We start from the raw sequence: 20,097 nt of genomic DNA, 5'->3' as shown, positions 1-20,097 counted from the left end.
CCAGGAGATCTTTCCAACCCAGGGATTGAACCCGCATCTCCTGTGTTGGCAGGTGGATTCTTTACCACTGAGCCACCAGGGAAGCCCCTTCTCACCACACACAGAAATTTAAGGGTTCTTAATTTGAGCTGCTGGCAGGCAGACAGACTAGATGGGCTATTCTGAACTAGATGCTCGGTTAGAAGCTAGTGTTACTGAAATGGGCTAAATACAAAGCATACTCTCAGGGAGCTTATAGTCTCTTGTGATTCAAACAGAAAACTTCTAACATGATTCAAGTTTGCTTCTCACTTTTGGATCTCCTGTCTAGGCTCCTTCTACATCTTGCTCAGAGGTATGGCATCTTACGTTGTGGCTTTGTCCTCCTCTGGGTCCTTGGAGCCTTTCACATGCAGCTGATGGATGGGGAAGGAGAGAATGAAGATGGTGTGTGGGGATTTTTACGGGCCAGGCTTGGAAAAGAACCACATCACTCTGTTCATGTGCTCCCCCATAGGGAAGCTGGGTGCCCAGGAGAAAGCAAAGTGTGTTTTGGGAAACACAAAGCAGCCTATAAGAAGACAGGGGTTCAGGTAACTGTAGGAGGTTCAACTGCAGCTGAAGCCCCAGTGGTGTGCTGGAGATGGGGAGGGAGGTCTGCAGGCAGCGTAGGTGGGGCCCCAATCCTGCGGGGCTCGTAGGCCATGCCAGAAGGTTCAAACTGTATTTTGTAGGTAATGGGGAACCATTGGAAGACTTGGTAGAGACAGGGGAGAGAAAGAGGATTGAATTGGGGAAGGCAAGACAAGAGGCAGTGAGTATGGCAGGGCTGATGTGGTTGTCCAGGCAACAGATGAAGGCAGGAATGGAATGGAGAGCAGAACAAAGGTTGAGATAATCAAGGGGATAGAATATACAGAGCTTGATTTGGGGGAGCTAGGAGAAGACAGGGCCAAGGATGGCTTCTAAGATCCCACTGCAGATGACCAGATATTTAGAGATAATTTTGCTCCTCTGAAAGGGAGCAGAGGGGAACTCTGGGTGTGGGGAGAATATAAGTGCATTCATAAAAATGTTCAATGTGCCTCCAGGGTAATAGCAGGTAGTTGTAAAGAAGAGTCTAGAACTTAGGAGTAGTTCAAGTAGTGTGTTCAAACCATGGCGAAGGTGGGCTCATCTAGAGAATCCTGGGCTCTGACACTCAGAGGCTGTTTGGAGGAAGGGGAGGCCATAAATGGTGTCATGAGGGTGGGCCCCAGGGCAAGGTCAAGTGGTGTCTTTGAGGTCAAGGTGGCAAGGAGTGCTAAGAATTGAGTGCCCATCATTAAGGATCAATCCTTACAAAGGACATTGGTGACCCCCGTGAGCCCAGCACAGGAGAAGGGAGGGCCAGGTGGGAGAGGAGCCTGATTCCAGGGTGTGGATGAGTCAGCGGGAGGGAGGAACGCACTGGCACACAAGGTTACGAATTCAGGGAACTTGGGTTTGAAGGAAAGAAAAGGCATTGGCCCAGGTAGGAAGGAAAATGGATGGTTTTCTTCTTAAGATGGGAGAAATAAAATCAGAGTTAAATGCGGGTGGGGAAGAGGTAGTAGAGAGGGGAAGGCTGTCTTGGCTGATGGGCATGCAAGAGTCCTTCGAGCAGACCTGAGGGGATGGGCGCTGAGGCTGGGAGGGTTTTATCTTATCTAATTGGCTTTAGACAAGAGGGGAATCAACCCTCTGCTACTGCAACAGGGAAAGGAGGTCAAGTGGAAATTAAGGCTGCTAAATTTGCAGGGGGTGTGGGGCAAGAGATTGAGAGACTTTGCCTCACGGTCTTGGTTCCTACTAAGACACCAGGTCATTTGCAGAGCAGACTTAAGACTGAAGCTGGAGACAGCTCAGTACCCCTCTCAATTCAGGACCCCAGGCATCTGGCCAGTTCTTTTCCGGCATTCCCCTTGCACATGCACACACTATAACAGGAACATGCTAATGGCGGGAAGGAGATGTGCTCACAGGTCAGGGCTTAGATAAAGCCCCCAAGGTGCTAACAGGTAAGACAAAGGGTCCCCTTCCACCGCCTGAGTCTAAGTATGGAAAAGAACAATCCTGGATTTAGAATCCAGAGTTCAGGTTCAAGTTTTCACTCTATGATTGACCAGTAATGGCCTTGGACACCACCTCACCTCTTTCAGTCGTAGTTCTGGTTCCATAACCTGCAAATAGAGATGGTTACACCCACCACTGGTGCTCTTGAGAGGATTAAAGGAGACAATAGTTGTGAAATACTGTCAAAACTACAAAGTGCTGGCCATAAATGTCAGTAGTTTCTAAGCCAGGTAACGGCTTCCGCAAGCATTTCTATACTTGGAAAGGGCTTCCCAAGGCAGGGCTCCATCAAGGCATCTCCAATGGACTGGAAAGCAAGCCTGGGTGTGCCCACAGCTGAGCCCACCCTCGTGTTCCAGGTTAGGAGAGGCCGTCAGTGGAGTGGGGCAGGCCTGGGAGGGAGGAATATGTGTTGAGAAATGACTTCCTGGCAGACAGGGTTATGTCAACTGTTCAAAACCAAATTCCTGATCTTGTTTCATTCCAACCTTGCTCCTTCCAGTCTTCCCCATTAACCCAGTCATTCAGGCTTCAAATAGTAGAGTCTACCATGACTCCTTATGATCTCTCACACATGAATCAGTAAATCTCATCCTCTCTGCCTTCAAAGTACATCCTGAACTCAGTGACCTCACCACCACCATCCCTGAAGTCATGGGCCAGGGCACCACTGGCTGTCCCCTGGATTACTGCAATTGTCTTCTGGTCTTTCTACTGTTGCCCTTGCCCATCCTTAGTCTGGTCTCCAGAGTGATCCTTTTAAGACAAAATTAGATGATGTCATCTCCACTTCCCAGCCAAGATGGAGTCTTGGAGACCATTTACCCCTGTACTTCAAACAACTAAAAAACTGTGGAAATACATAACATGGTGGTTTTCATCATAAATCATAAGACAAAGGGGAGTGGAAGACAGATGGTTTCTGAGAGTGAAAAACAAATGAGACTTCCACTGGCCCAGCTTACTGTCTGGAGAGAATTTCCCGACCACAGCGCAGGGAGGGGGACCCAGGCTAAGCCCAGTGCTGTCCCTGAGTTGATGACAGGACTTGAGACTCTGGGAGGACAAAGTCAGTTAGAATTCCTGGGTCTTCCTGAGTCTTCAGCTGAGTATTGCTAGTTGGGTGTGTGAGGAAATTATGTACGTGAGGCTAAGGGAGAGAACCAGCAGAAAGGATTAGGGAGAATGCTTGCTGAGCTGACACAAGGCAGCCTTTCATGTAGGACTGATCTCATCCACTGGGCTTCCCAGGTGGCTCAGTGGTAAAGAATCTGCCTACCAATGGTGGAGACCCAGGAGACACAGGTTTGATCCCAGGATCAGGAAGATCGCCTGGAGAAGGAAATGGCAACCTACTCCAGTATTCTTTCTTGGGACACCCCGTGGACAGAGGAGCCCGGCAGGCTATAGTCCAAATGATAATAAAGAGTTGGATATGACTGAGCAACTACATGCACCATCTCACTAACTACTGAGGCAACACCCTTTGAACTCTCTTCCTCATCTCCCAGGAATCATGACATTTTCCATTCTAGTTGGTGGCGATGATCCTCCTCCCGGGCCTGTGAGAGCTCCAGGGGTTGTCCTCACCAATCCTTTCTGGGGTTCTTCCTCAGCCTTAGGTGGCTTCCTCACACACATGGGTTGTTCAGAAGCCAAAGACCTGAGGGGGCCCTTTGCAGCTCTCTGGAACTTTCTGTCTGGGCAGTTCTCGTCTCCGGGACTTTGCAAGGTGGAGGCCTCCCTGACTCCCACCTTCATCTCCTTGATTCCGGGGGGTTGCCTGGCTCTCCCTTCACTCAGCATTTGTAGGGCTCCTTTCACTGGTTTCTTCTCTCTCAGATATCGCTGTCCTGTGATGTCTGATGTCCTATGTCTGAAAACCATTTTGTATATTATTTTCCCCCAGGTTTTTTAGTTGTTTCAGATAGGAGAGTAAATCCATTTTCTGTTACTCCATCTTTGTCAGAAGAAATTCATGAGAACTTATGATCACACAAAAACCTGTATATAGATGTTTGTAGGGATTTTATTTTGTCATTGTCATCAATAAGAAACAGTCCAAATGTCTTTCACCTGGTGACTGGATGAACAAACTCTCACATCCATGTGTAACATCTAGAGTAACTACTAAGTAAGAGTAAATGAATTTATATATTAAAAACAACCTGGTGTATTTCTAGTCATTATGGAAATGACAAGATACTGACCATGTGACATCAACAAAAGCCAGAAATCTTGCTCAATTTTAATCTTTGAATTTAGAAAATAAAAAGAATTCTGTATGCCAATATGGATGAATCTCAAGTGCTTTATGCTAAGGGAAAGGATTCAGATTCAAGAGGGCATGTAGTATAAAGTTTCCTCTAAATGACATCCTAGAAGAAGCAAAGGTATAGGGACGGAAGATGAATCCGTGGTTCCAATGGCAATAGGTGGGGATGGGAAAGGCTACAAAGGGCAAGGGAGACTTTTAGGGGGTGATAGAGCCATGATTGCTTGCTTGCACACATTTGTCAGAACTGGCAGAACTCTACACCAAAAATGGTGAAGTTTACTTTATGTAAATGACATCTTAAAAAATTACAAAAAAAAAGATGATGTCACTCTTTTGTTCAGAACTTTCCAGTTTGCCCAGAAGGCCCTGTTGTTCTCGCTGGTGCTGCCTCTTTGATATCTTCTTTTCCTGACACTCTCCTGCTGACTCATCCCATTCTAGTCGCACTGTTCTCCTTGCTGTTCCTCCAAATATCAGTCTCCTTCTGTCTCAGGACCCTTGCACATGCTGTTCCTCTACTAGAATGTTCTTCCCTAGATACCCACAGAGGTCGTTCTCCTATTTCTTCTTCTCCTTTTTGATTTTGACTGTTCTGGGTCTTCACTGCTGCTGGGTCTTTTCTTTAGTTGCAGGGAGCAGGGACTGCTCTCGAGTGGTGTGTGGTCTTCTCACATCGGTGGCTTCTTTTGCTGAGGAGTTTGAGCTCTAGGTATGTGGGCTTCAGTAGTTGTGTTTCCTGGGCTCTGGAGCACAGGCTCAACAGTTGTGGTGCAGGGCTTAGTTGCTCCACAGAACGTGGGATCTTCCTGGATCAGGGATCGGACTCATGACTCCTGCATTGACAGGCAGATTCTTTACCACTGAGCCACCAGGGAAGCCCCTCATATTTCTTTTTACCTTTTGTTTTTTTTTTTTTGGCTGTGTGGTTTGTGGAATCCTAGTTCCCTCAGGAATAAAACCCGGGCCCCCACAGTGAGACTGCCAAATCCTAACCACTGGACCACCAGGGAATTCCCTATTATTCTATTTCAATCAGATCTCTGCTCAAAAGCCATCTCTCAGAGAAGATTCCCCTGGTTATCTTATCTACAATCACATCTTCCACACTCAGCTGCTGTCTACCTATCCTGCTTTATTTTTTTCAAAGCACTTCTCTCTAGCAGATGTATAGTTGTTTATTTGTTTATTGTATATCTTCTCTAATTAGGATGTAAACTCCATGGGAGCAGAGGCTGTGTCTATTCTCTGAGGAGAATCTAGACTTTGCCTGCTTTCTTTGAAGGAATAGGATTCTCAGAGGCTTGGGTGTGCCCAGAGGGAGGGCAGCCCCTTGGGGTTCAGAATGGATTGTAAGGTCAATTGTCTGGGTCCTTGATCTTGCCAGGCAGAGCATTTGTCAATGTCTTTCAGTTGGGTCACAGGAAGGACAGGAGTCGAGGGCCCTGACTACTAAGAGTGTGGTCTGCAGACCTGCAGCATGAGTGTTGCCAAAGAGCTTGTTAGAGATGCAGGATTTCAGGCCTCATCCCCAAAGCATAGAATCAGAATTTGCACTGTAACAAGTTTCCCAGGAGATTTCTGTGCAAGTTCTAGTCCCTGGCCCAAACCCCATCCTTTTCTTGGGCACCGTCTGCAGGAGGGTGAGAAAAGCCAGGGTTTGTCCTGCCCTTGATCTCCTCTTCTTTTGGGTATAAGATGGCCTTAATCAGTGAGTGTGAAGACCTGTGGGAGCAAGCAAGGGAGACCCGGGCTCTGTGTAGTCATGACTAAGGCAAGTACCGATCTGGTTCCTGAGATTCTAGTCCTCTTCCCACAACATATTCACATCTCATTACAATCCTGAAAGGTAGGCATAATTAATTCCCTTTTACCCATGATAAAACCAAAATGCTGAGGAGGAAAAATAATTTTCCAAAGACATGTAACTATTAGCTATGTGCCTGCTCAGTCGCTCAGTCGCTCAGTCGTATCTGACTCTTTGTGACCCCATAGACTGTGGCCCTCCAGGCTCCTCTGTCCATGGGATTCTCCAGGTAAGAATACCAGGGTGGGTTGCCATTCCCTTCTCCAGGGGATCTTCCTCACCCAGGGATCGAAACCGAGTTTCCTGCATTTTCTGCATTGCAGGTGGATTCCTTATGGCTGAGCCACCGGGAAAGCCCCAGCCCTATGAGGGAAGAGCCATTATTATTAGTCCCATTTTACAGATGAGGAAATGGAGACACAGGTATGATTACTGATAATTGTGTAGAACAGAGTCTGAAAAGATACACATCCAACTGAGATCAGTGGTTGTCTCTGATGAGGGGGATTAGGGATTCGGCTGGGAATTGAAGACAAAACTTCGTTGTTTTTTTTTAAAGTAAAGCAACTGTACCCCAATAGAAATTTAAAAATATGCTATAAAATTATATTTTTATTGAAGTATAGTTGATTTGCAATGTTGTGGTACAACAAAGTGATTCAGTTACATATATATGCACTCTTTTTTTAAAATTTATTTTTTAATTGAAGGGTAATTCTTTACAGAATTTTGTTGTTTTCTGTCAAACATCAATAAGAATGAGTCATAGTACACCCATGTTCCCTCCCTCCTGAGCCTCCCCACCATCTCCCTCTGGACTGTCGCAGAGACCCTGTTTGAGTTCCCTGAGTCATACAGCAAATTCCCACTGGCTATCTATTTTACATATGGTAATGTAAGTTTCCATGTTACTCTCTCCAAGCATCTCACCCTCTCCCTCCTCCCCTCCCCCATGTCCATAGGTCTGTTCTCTATGTCTGTTTCTCCATTGCTGCCCTGAAAATAAATTCATCAGTACCATTTTTCTAGATTCCATATATATATGCATTAGTACACAATATTTATATTTCTCTTTCTGACTTACTTCACTCTGTGTAATAGGCTTTAGGTTCATCCATCTCATTAGACTTGACTCAAATGCATTCCTTTTTATGGATGAGTAATATTCCATTGTGTATATGTACCACAGCTTCTTTATCCATTCATCTGTCGATGGACATCTAGGTTGCTTCCATGTCCTAACTATCGTAAATAGTCCTGCAATGAACACTGGGATACGTGTGTCTTTTTCAATTTTGGTTTCCTCAGGGTATATCAGTTGTGGGTTTGCTGGTCATATGACGGTTTTATTCCTAGTATATTAAGGAATCTCCATATCATCTTCCACAGTGGCAGTATCAGTTTACATTCCCACCAGCAATGCAAGAGGGTTCCCTTTTCTCCACACCCTCTCCAACATTTATTGTTCGTAGACTTTTTGATGATGGCTATTCTGACTGGTGTGAGGTGGTATCTCATTGTAGTTTTGATTATATATGCACTGTTTTAAATATTCTTTTCTGTGATGGTTTATCACAGGATATTGAGCATAGTTGTCTGTGCTATACCGTAGGACTTTGTTGTTTATCTATTCTATATATAATAGTTTGCATCTGCTAACCCCAACCTCCCACTCCATCCTTCCTCCACCCACACCCTGCATTGGCAACCACAATTCTATTCTCTATGACTGTGTTTAACTCTTTACTTTAAACCTTGGTGTTGGAATTTTTATAACTATGTAATACATTCATAATAAACACACACATGCACACAGAGTTTTGAGTCAGGTGTGCTTGCCTCTAAAATCCAGATTCTTTTCTCTTCACTACAGTGTCATTCCATGTCTCTCCCTTCTACTTCCCATTCTGTCCCCTCTCACATTGTTTTCTAAACACAGGGCTTCTTCCTACCCCTTCCTTTGTACTTGCTGTTCCCTCTAGCCATGCTCTCCTCCTGGTGTGGGTACAGCCTATGGTCTCCAGCTCTATTTCAGACATCACTGTCCCATGGCATTTGTAGACACTTGTATTACGTTGTTTCCCCACTCCATCCTCAAATTCTCCCCTGAGTTCCCCTAAGGGGCTGGGCTGCTTCCTCACCCCCTCACTCTGCCTTTTCTAGTTCCTGACCCACGTTCACACTCTGGGCTCCATCATTGTCTCTGTAGCAGCTTGCTTTTAGGTGGGGACTTTCTCGTGTAAGTGGCTCTGGACAGAAGCTCAAAGTGCCACAGAGTCAGGCTCATCTTCCTGGGATTCAGCTCCCTTCCTTCTTAATGGGAAGGGGATGGATTTTCTCTCCCACCAACACCCTCACCACACCCTCCCTTCCAGAGATGGTGAGGGTCACCATTGTGAGTCTCAGTGTTAGTCACTTTATAACTTCCTGTTTCTCTCTTGATTCCTCTCCCCTCTTCTAGTGGAACCACTTATACTTCGAGTGTCAAGTGCAAAGATTGATCCATCTCCACACAAATCCAGATCGGAACGAGCACAAGGACTTTCAGGTTAGCTGCTGAATGTCACTCTAGAACAATCTATGTATATGTGCTTGTGTCTGTATACATCTTTACATATATCCTATACTTTTCATTATCATTCTAAGTAAATTTTTTTCTTATAATTTCTGCTTTTCCCTATGAATTATTTAGAAGTGCTGTTAAACATCACATACATTTTATATTTAAAAATTACTGCTTGCTGTTGTCTTATAACTTAATGGGGTTGCAATCAGAGAGTTTAATCGGCTTGATAGTCAGACCAGGTTTCTTAGAAAACTTAAGTTGTATAAATTAAAGTTAATCTTAACACTTTTTTTTATGGGATTCAATCTCAGGGAAGCAGGATTTCGGGGGAAAGGACAGAGTGGCAGGTAAAGAGAGAAAGGAAACACAAGATAATGCAACCCTGAGCTGACACAGCTCTCTCAGCAACACACCGCAGGCGGCTGAATCTCAGGACTGTCTCTGGAGAACGAGGGCTTCTCTGAATAGTTTCATTCTGGGGAAGAAGGTAGAACAATTTATCTTCTGGCTCCTTCCTGTCTCCTGTTTTCCATTATTAAACATTTATCCCATAGACAATACCTTCCATATTTTACCCAGTCTTTCCAGACAGCCCTGGGGAAACAGAGCCTTGTGGGTATAGTCTGCTGGTGCTGAGTGCTGGTGGGTGTGATGAAGACCCTTCAAACCACAGACCATCCCTGGCTCCAGGCGAGGTGTTAGGAGAAGAGGTGGTGACAGTTGAAAGGGCTTTAGAACCAAGGGAATGAAAGGAACCAGAGCTGGGGCAGGAAGCCAGGCCAGTGACTTCATCCAAGTGCTGAGAGGATGGGGGATGCCGACAAGGCTGAGTAGAAATTGATGGATGTGGTGGGTGCCCATACTGCCTTTGAAACAGGTTGAAACTTACTTTATGAACCAGTATGGAGTTAATTTTTTTTTTTTTAACAAATGTGCTTGAGAAGGATGTTTACTTTCTAAGCACTGGGTGCAAGGTCCTACACATGTGTATTCATCAAGTATGCTAAGTTATTGTTTATGAATCTGTGTGTGTGTGTGTGTGTGCACGCACTCAGTGGTGTCTGACTTTTTGCAACCCCATGGACTGTAGCTTGTCAGGTTCCTCTGTTCATGGGATTTCCCAGGCAAGAATACTGGAGCAGGTTGCCATTTCCTACTCTAGGGATCTTCCTGATCCAGGGATTGAACCCATGTCTCTTGCATCTCCTGCATTGGCAGGTGGATTCTTTACTACTGCGCCACCTGGGAAGCCCTTAAGCATCTATACTTCACTAATATTTTACCTGTTTGACCTAATAATCATTGAGAGGAATATGCTTCAAGTTTGCTTTATGATGGTGGATTTATCAATATCTCCTTGAAGTTCTTTCAGTTTTGAGATGGTTTTAAAACTGTGCTTATATGTTTTTTTTTAATCTATTTACTGAGAAAAAATTCAGATATACAGAAAAGTAGGAAGAATAATAAATATCCATCACCTCGATTCCACACTTGTTGACACTTTTCTATCTTGTTTCAACTTTTTTTTTTAATGAATTACAACTTTGTGTCATTTTATCCCAGACACTTCTGTATGAATCTCTAAAAATTAAAGATATTTTAAAGTAGAATATTATAATGAAATTAACAATTCCTTGTTATCATCCAATATCCAGATGGTATTCATATTTCCTCAGTTATCCCTTAGCTCAAATGTCTTTTGGGATTCCCAGGTGGCTCAGTGGTGAAGAATCCACCTGCCAATGCAGGAGACGAGATGCAGGAGGCGCGGGTTTGATCCTGTGTGGGGAAGATCCCCTGGAGGAGGGCGTGGAAACCCACTCCAGTATTCTTGCCTGAAGGACAGAGGAGTCTGGTGGACTACAGTCTGCAGGGTCACAAAGATCTGGACACAACTGAGAGACTGGGCACACGTGCAGGAAGGGTCCAGTCAAGGTCCACACCCTGTATTTGGATGTTACTCTCTTAAGTCTTTTTTATTTTTTAAATTATTATCATTATTTTTTTACTGTTTATATTGGCTGTGCTGGGTCTTCGCTGTGGTGCATGGAATCAGTAGTTGCAGCCCGTGGGCTTAGTTGCAGTATGTAGGATCTTAGGTCCCTGACCAGGTCTCTTGGTCTTTAGAGTGTCCCACCCTCTGGATTTGTCTGTTAGCTCCCAAGGGTGTCATTTAACTTATTCCTCTAATCCTTATATTTCCTATAAACTGGAAATTAGATGTAAAGGTTTGACTTAAGCATATTTGATAAGTTACCTTTAGGTGACAAAACATGAGGTATACGTTATCTTCATGTTGGGAGGCATATAATATCTGGTTGTTTCACTGTTAGTGAGTAGCTGATGACAGTGTGATCTTTTGATTATATTTCAGCTTTTAAATTTGAGACATTTTTCTGTTCAGAATTTTCTCATTTTTATTTTTTGTTAATTTATATTTTATTTATTAAGTTTTGGCTGTAGAGTGTGGCTTGTGGGATCTTTGTTACGTGACCAGGGATTGAACCTGTGCCCTCTGCATTGGGAGCATGGCCATCAGGGAAGTCCCCTCTTTATTTTAAAACTAGATTTTGCTCTTGAGATAAGCAAGGAATCTCTGAGGGTTATACTTGGGCTTTATGCAAATATCCTGTTCTCTGTCAACCTTTCATTTAATGGTTTTAGCATCTGTCGATGATACTTGTCTGAATCAATTATTTCATTGACGATGCAAAAAATGATTTTGTCATTCATCTATATCAATTTGCTGTATTTTTTCTTTAAAGAAGAGCTTTCCCTCACTACCTTGAGTCATCTTGTTAACTGCAAGTAGATTTTTATGGCAAAACAGAACAATGCTCACTTTTTTCTCTCTAAATACAATTTCCAAATAAAGACTTGGTGTAAAAGCTACCTCCTGTGGTAACAAAGAGATGGCATTTTTTCATTTCTTTTTTCTTCTCTTTGTTTACAAGTTTTTTTTTCTTTTTAATTTATTTTTTATTGAAGGATAATTCCTTTATAGAATTTTGTTGTTTTCTGTCAAACCTCAACATGAATCAGCCATAGGTATACATATATCCCCTCCCTTTTGAACCTCCCTCCCATCTCCTACCCCATCCCACCCCTCTAGATTGATACAGATCCCCTGTTTGGGTTTCCTGAGCCATACAACAAATTCCCGTTGGCTATCTACTTTATATATGGTAATGTAAGTTTCCATGTTACTCTTTCCATACATCTCACCCTCTTCTTCCGTCTTCCCAGGCCCATAAGTCTGTTCTCTATGTCTGTTTCTTCATTGCTGCCCTATAAATAAATTCTTCCGTACCATTTTTCTAGATTCTGTATATATGTGTTAGAATACGATATCTATCTTTCTTTTTCTGACTCACTTCACTCTGTATAATAGGTTCTAGGTTCATCCACCTCATCAGAACTGACTCAAATGCATTCCTTTTTATGGCTGAGTAATATTCCATTGTGTATATGTAGCACAACTTCTTTATCCATTTATCTGTCGATGGACATCTAGATTGCTTCCATGTTCTAGCTATTGTAAATAGCACTACAGTGAAAAATGGGATACATGTGTCTTTTTCAGTTTTGGTTTCCTCAGGGTATATGCCTACGAGTGGGATTGTTGGGTCATACAGTGGTTTTATTCCTAGTTTTTTAAAGAATCTCCATACTGTCTTCCATAGTGGCTGTATCAGTTTACATTCCCACCAACAGTGCAAGAATGTTCCCTTTTCTCCATACCCTTTCCAGCATTTATTGTTTGTAGACTTTTTGATGATGGCCATTCTGACCAGTGTGAGGTGATATCTCACTGTAGTTTCGATTTGCATTTCTCTAATAATGAGTGATATTGAGCATCTTTTCACGTGTTTGTTAGCCATCTGTGTGTCTTCTTTGGAGAAATGTCTGTTTAGGTATTTTTCCCACTTTTTGATTGGGTTTGTTTTTCTGGCATTGGGTTGTACGAGCTGCTTATAGATTTTGGAAATGAATCCTTTGTCAGTTGTTTCATTTGCTATTATTTTCTCTTATTCTGATGGTTGTCTTTTCACCATGCTTATAGTTTCCTTTGCTGTGCAAAAGCTTTTAAGTTTAATCAGGTCCCCCTTGTTTACTTTTGATTTTATTTCTGTTAGTCTAGGAGCTGTGTCATAGAGGATCTTGCTTTGATTTATATCATCGAGTATTCTGCCTATGCTTTCCTCTAAGAGCTTATAGTTTCTGTTCTTATGTTTAGGTCTTTAATCCATTTTGAGTTCATCTTTGTGTATGGTGCTAGGAAGTGTTCTAATTTCATTCTTTTACACGTAGTTGTCAAGTTTTCCCAGAACCATTTATTGAAGAGGCTGTCTTTGCCCCATTGTATAGTCTTGCCTCCTTTGTCAAAAATAAGGTTCCCATAGGTGCATGGGTTTATTTCTGGGCTTTCTATCTTGTTCCACTGGTCTATATTACTGTTTTTGTGCCAGTACCATACTGTCTTGATGACTGTAGCTTTGTAGTATAATCTGAAGTCAGGAAGCTTGATTTCTCCATCTCCATTCTTCTTTCTCAAGATTGCTTTGGCTATTCGGGGTCTTTTGAGTTTCCATATGAATTGTGAAATTTTTTGTTCTAGTTCTGTGAAAAATGCCATTGGTAATTTGATAGGGATTGCATTGAATCTGTAGATTGCATTTGGTAGCACAGTCATTTTCACAATATTGATTCTTCCTACCCAGGAACATGGAATATCTCTCCATCTGTTTATGTCATCTTTGATTTCTTTTGTTAGTGTCTTATAATTTTCTGTGTACAGTCCTTTTGTCTCCTTAGGTAAGTTTATTCCTGGATATTTAATTCTTTTTGTTGCAGTGGTGAATGGGATTGACTCCTTAATTTCTCTTTCTGATTTTTCATTGTTAGTATATAGAATTGCAAGTGATTTCTATGTATTGATTTTGTATCCTGCAACTTTGCTAAATTCACTGATTAGCTCTAGTGATTTTCTGATATTGTCTTTAGGGTTTTCTGTGTACAGTATCATGCCATCTGCAAACAGTGAGAGCTTTACTTCTTTTCCTCCAATCTGGATTCCTTTTATTTCTTTTCCTTCTCTGATTGCTGTAGCTAGGACTTCCAGAACTATGTTGAATAATAGTGGGGAAAGTGGACACCCTTGTCTTGTTCCTGACCTTAGGGAGAATGCTTTCAGATTTTTACCATTGAGAATAGTGTTTGCTATAGGCTTATCATATATGGCCTTTACTATATTGAGGTAGGTTCCTTCTATGTCCATTTTTTGAAGAGTTTTAATCATAAATGGGTACTGAATTTTGTCAAAGGCTTTTTCTGCATCTATTGAGATTATCATATGGTTTTTATCTTTGAATTCATTAATGTGGTAAGAATCCTTGCATTCCTGGAATAAACCCAACTTGATCATGGTGTATGAGCTTTTTGTTGTGTTGTTGAATTCTGTTTGCTAAAATTTTGTTGAGGATTTTTGCATCTATGTTCATCAATGATATTGGCCTGTAGTTTTCTTTTTTAGTGTTGTCTTTGGTTTTGGTATCAGGGTGATGGTGGCCTCGTAGAATGAGTTTGGAAGTGTTCCTTCCTTTGCAGTTTTTTGAAAGAGTTTTAGAAGGATAGGCATTAGCTCTTCTCTAAATATTTGATAGAATTCTCCTCTGAAGCCATCTGGTCCTGGGCTTTTGTATTTTGGGAGATTTTTGATCACAGCTTCAATTTCAGTGCTTGTAAATGGGTTGTTCATAATTTCTGTTTCTTCCTGGTTCAGTCTTGGAAGATTGAACTTTTCTAAGAATCTGTCCATTTCTTCCAGGTTATCCATTTTATTGCCATATAGTTGTTCATAATACTCTCTTGTAATCCTTTGTATTTCTGCATTGTCTGTTGTAACCTCTCCTTTTTCATTTCTAATTTTGTTGATTTGAGTCTTCTCTCTTTTTCTTGATGAGTCTGACTAAAGGTTTGTCAATTTTTTTTATCTTCTCAAAGAACCAGCGTTAGTTTTATTGATCTTTATTATTGTTTCTTTCATTTCTTTTTCATTTATTTCTGCTTGGATCTTTATGATTTCTTTCCTTCTACTAATTTTGGGGGTTTTTTGTTCTTATTTTTCGAGTTGTTTTAGGTGTAAAGTTAGGTTGTCTATTCGATGTTTTTCTCATTTGTTGAGGTAGGATTGTATTGCTATAAACTTCCCTCTTAGAACTGCTTTTGCTGCATCCCATAGGTTTTGAGTTGTCGTGTTTTCATTGTCATTTGTTTCTAGAAATTTTTTGATTTCCCTTTTGATTTCTTCAGCAGCCTGTTTATTATTTAGAAATGTGTTGTTTAATCTCCAAGTGTTTGTGTTTCTTACAGTTTTTTTCTTGTAATTGATATATAGTCTCATAGCATTGTGGTCGGAGAAGATGCTTGATATGATTTCAATTTTCTTAAATTTACTGAGGTTTGATTTGTGACCCAAGATGTGGTCTATCCTGGAGAATGTTCCATGTGCACTTGAGAAGGTGTATTTTTCTGCATTTGGATGGAATGTCCTGAAAATATCAATGAGATCCGTCTCATCTAATGTATCATTTAAGGCTTGTGTTTCCTTATTAATTTTCTGTTTTGATGATCTGTCCATTGGTGTGAGTGGGGTGTTAAAGTCTCCTACTATTATTGTGTTACTGTCAATTTCTCCTTTTATGTCTGTTAGTGTTTGTCTTGTGTAGTGAGGTGCTCCTATATTGGGCGCATAGATATTTACAATTGTTATGTTTTCCTCTTGGATTGATCCCTTGATCTTTATGTAGTGTCCTTCCTTATCTCTTGCAATCTTCTTTATTTTAAGGTCTATTTTGTCTGATATGAGGATTGCTACTCCAGCTTTCTTTTGCTTCCCATCTGCATGGAATATATTTTTCCATCCTCTCACTTTCAGTCTATCTGTGTCACTAGGTCTGAAGTGGGTTTCTTGTAGACAGCATACATATGGGTCTGGTTTTTGTATCCATTCAGCTAGTCTGTGTCCTTTGTTTGGAGCATTTAATTATTTACATTTAAAGAAATTATTGATATATATTTTCCTGTTGCTATTTTTTTAATTGTTTGGGGTTGATTTTGTAGATCTTTTTTCTTCTTTTGTATTTCTTGACTATATAGGTCCCTTTAACATTTGTTGTAAATCTGGTTTGGTGGTACTGAATTCTCTTAACTTTTGCTTGTTTGAAAAGCTTTATGTTTCTCTATCAATTTTGAATGAGATCCTTGCCAGGTACAGTAATCTTGGTTGTAGATTTTTCCCTTTCAGTACTTTAACTATATTCTGCCATTCCCTTCTGGCCTGCAGAGTTTCTGCTGAAAGATCAGCTGTTAAGCATATGGGGTTTCCCTTGTATGTTACTTGTTGCTTCTCCCTTGCTGCTTTTAACATTCTTTCTTTGTGTTTCGTCTTTGTTAGTTTGATTAGTATGTGTCTTGGTGTGTTTCTCTTTGGGTTTATCCTGTATGGGACTCTTTGTGCATCTTGGACTTGATTGACTAGTTCCTTTTCCATGTTGGGGAAATTTTCAACTATAATCTCTTCAAAAATTTTCTCATACCCTTTCTTTTTCTCTTCTTCTTCTGGGACCCCTATAACTCGAATGTTGGTGCATTTGATATTGTTCCAGAGGTCTCTGAGACTGTCTTCAGTTCTTTTCATTCTTTTCACTTTATTCTGCTCTTCAGAAGTTATTTCCACCATTTTGTCTTCCAGCTCACTGATTCATTCTTTTGCTTCAGATATTCTGCTATTAATTCCTTCTAGAGTATTTTTAATTTCAGTAATTGTGTTGTCTCTGTATGTTTATTCTTTAATTCTTCTAGATCTTTGTTAATTGATTCTTGCATTTTCTCCATTTTGTTTTCAAGGTTTTTAATCATCTTTCCTATCATTATTCTGAATTCTTTTTCAGGTAGTTTGCCTATTTCCTCTTCATTTATTTGGACTTCTGTGTTTCTAGTTTGTTCCTTCATTTGTGTAGTATTTCTCTGCCTTTTCATTATTATTTTTTTTTAACTTATTGTGTTTGAGGTCTCCTTTTCCCAGGCTTCAAGGTTGAATTCCTTCTTCCTTTTGGTTTCTGCCCTCCTATGGTTGGTCCAGTGATTTGTGTAAGCTTTGTATAGGGTGTGAGTTGTGTTGAGTTTTTGTTTGTGTTTTTCCTCTGATGGGCAAGGCTGAATGAGGTGGTAATCCTGTCTGCTGATGATTTGCTTTGTACTTTTGTTTTGTTTGTTGTTTAGATGAGGTGTCCTGCACAGGGTGCTACTGGTGGTAGGGGGATGCGGGTCTTGTTTTCAGGTGGTTTCCTTTGTGTGAGTTCTGACTATTTGACACTCCCTAGGGGTTAGTTCTCTGCTAGTCTAGGGTCTTGGAGTCAGTGCTCCCACTTCAAAGGCTCTGAGCTTGATCTCTCTGCATCTAAGAGAAGATGAAGGAAAGCTGAAGTGAGTTAGAAGCTGTTTTCTGATGGAAGATGAGGAAAACCTGCAGTGACTTAGATGCTCCTGGAAGCCCTCTGTGGGGCAGCCATTTGGTTCCGGGACTGGAAGGGAAACAGCAGCAGCTGCTTTTACAAGTTTTAACTTACTGTGTCTTCCTGGCGAATTGAAGCTTTTATGATTGCATAGTGACTCTTCATCCTTAAGTATTTTTTCCTTTTTTGTCCTAAATCCCTATTTTAAAAAAATATTTAGCTTCTCCCTTAAAGTTTGTTATATGCTTGCTTTCTGTACTTTTTTTCATCTTCTTGGTTTTAACAGTCTGTAACCTAACATTCTGGTGTGTCTCTTATAATTATTAACATGTAGCTTAATTTTACATTTTTATCCATTTTGCCTATTTCTATGTATTAGTTGATGAGTTTAACATTTATTGTAATTATTGATATTTTATCCTATCTTTGTATATTTTATTTACTCCATTTTCTATACTTTTCTTACTTTTAGCTCTCATCCTTCTTTTGAGATTGCTTGATATTTAGTTTCTTTTTCCTTAATCTATTTCTTGTTTTTATTGTTTTGAAGTTAAAAACTTTATTTCCCTTCTTTTGGTGGTTACTCTTTTGACCACTTAGAATACATATGGCCCTATATTGTGGTAGTTTGTAGCATGAACTCTGGAGTGAGAATGCTTATGTTCAACTTGCCAGTATGCAACCTCAGGCAAGGTACTTACTTTCATTATGCTTAGTCTTCTTATCCATAAAATGGGGATAAGAATAGTACCAATTTCATAGGTTTGTGTGAGTATTAAGTGACTCCCTACATGATGAAGCCATTAGAGAGTAGTGTCCATCACACAGACATACTCTATCATATATATATATGTATATATATATATGATTATATATATATTATATATATATACACTCTATGTCTATATGTATAGTAAAATATAATAATTATTATAATTATCTATAATTCTAACATCTAAAGTTCTTGAGGTTTTATTTTCTATTTTTGATGATTCCCCCAATTGTGGTTTTTATTTTTTAAACTCTTGGTCAATCTTTGATTGTGAGCTCATATTTGGAGGATCTCTCTCTGGAAATCCTGAGGCTCTAAATCTAATGAAGTCTTTCCTCTTCCATTAGATCTGCCACATGGGATCTACCCCATTCAGTTGTTTCTGTTTTATGTGGGAATCCCAGTTTCAGCTTCCCTGCCTGCAGTGGGTCTGGGGTTAGTTCTGATCTCAGGTTTCATGTAAGTTTTTGTCCGAGGGCAACACGAGACTTTAGTAAGCTATTGTTCCCAGATCTCCCCAGTAGTTTCAGCTCATGATTCTGACGGCTTTGCTTTATTTTGATTTTTTTTGCCTTTGAGGATTTCTATTATTTACTAAGACCTTAAGAAGACATTAACAAGTATATTTTATCAGGGATTTGACACAACTACAGCAAGAGGGTCCTCAAAACACCTGGGACTCCCTACAGCTGCCAGAAAAGTTCATGGGGCTTCTCTAACCATTTTGAGTGCAGGAACTTATTCATGCTAATATCCTCAGATCCCAGCTTGGAGACCATCTCATTTTTCTGGAGGATTGTGCTCAATTGCTCAGTCATGTCCGACTCTTTGTGGCCCCATAAACTGTAGCCCACCAGGCTCCTCTGCCCGTGGGATTTTCCAGGCAAGAATAGTGGAGTGGGGTGCTATTTCCTACTCCAGGGGATCTTCCAGACCCAGGGATCGAACCTGCATTTCCTGCATTGGCAGGCTGATTCTTTACCACTAGTGCCACCAGGGAAGTAGGTGATACATGACTGTTTAAAACTGAATGATAGGGGCTTTCTTGGTGGTCCAGTGGTTAAGACTCTGCACTTCTGTGCAGGGGTGTGGGTTTGATCCTGGTAGGGAACTAAGATCCCACATGCCATGTGGCTAAAGAAAAAAAAAAAGAATGGTTAAAAATCACACCTAGAGTTCTTCGGGTAGATGTTAGGACCTAGAGTTGCAATACCTTTTCCCAGCCTCTTGGGGAGCCATGATTCAAAGTCAGCCTTGAAAGCCGTCCTCTCCCTGCTTGTGGCTGATACCAGGGCAGAGAGGAAGGGGAGGAAGGCAGTGGGACAAGTCCCCTGTGTAGAAAGCACACTTAATGACCCCTGGCTTCCCCAGTTGGCTGTTCACTGTTGCCCCCTGGGTGGGGTGCCCAACCCATCAGCTCTGGTACCCATGTCTCCTTTACTTCTATTTTGAGAATCAATCATTTCCCATAGACCTTTTCCTACCCAGGCCAAGGAATAAAGATCATAGTTTGGTAGTCTTTAGCTCAACCCTTTTCAAGCAGCCCTGTCAGCCTATGTCAAAGACTTCACGCACCAGTTTAATAAACAGTGGCCACAATAAAAACAACAGTAAGAAACAGTACTTGAGCCAAGAGCAGGACAGCACATTTTCCATTATAAAAGGTTTCTTGTTCAGGTGGGCTTGGGGATGGGTGGGGAGGCAAAGGGCTGGCTCAGACCCTTTCCTTCCCCCACTCCAGCCCTTGGTGATCTGGGCTCTTAGAAGAGCGTCTGTTTCCATTCAATAGAGTAGAAAGTTCTTGGCTTAGCAATGCCTTCTGAGACCTCAGCCTTGGAGGCTGGCTTGTTCAGTGGGCTGTGTCTCTCCCTCCTTGGGATGCTGAGAGCATCATGGGCAGCTGAACTGGAGCTGCTGACTTCCTGGCTGCCTGTGAGCTGTGGGGTGACTTACAGGATTGCAGGTCCTTTGCTGCACCTAGAAATGCTGAGAGTGTGGGCAGAGAGGTGTGCCCAAGGCGGGTCTTGGTCTGTGTCTGACTTCTGGGGGATTCCCATGTGGGCAGGGCAGGGGGAAGCAGTTTCCAGT

General features: G+C 41.5%; 1 protein-coding gene across 1 annotated transcript in view; it reads right to left on the bottom strand.

Moving 5' to 3' along the window:
• The window catches only part of TMPRSS4 (transmembrane serine protease 4), a 118,231-nt gene that overhangs the window by 5,246 nt on the left and 92,888 nt on the right, over nt 1-20,097 (bottom strand). The gene's annotated exons all lie outside the window — the stretch shown is intronic.

This window comes from Giraffa tippelskirchi, chromosome 11 (assembly GCF_054371585.1).
Source record: "Giraffa tippelskirchi isolate mGirTip1 chromosome 11, T2T-mGirTip1v1.2.pri, whole genome shotgun sequence".
Taxonomy (NCBI): domain Eukaryota; kingdom Metazoa; phylum Chordata; class Mammalia; order Artiodactyla; family Giraffidae; genus Giraffa; species Giraffa tippelskirchi.
Note: the sequence above shows the minus strand (reverse complement) of the source record. Positions and strands in the feature narration are given on the sequence as shown.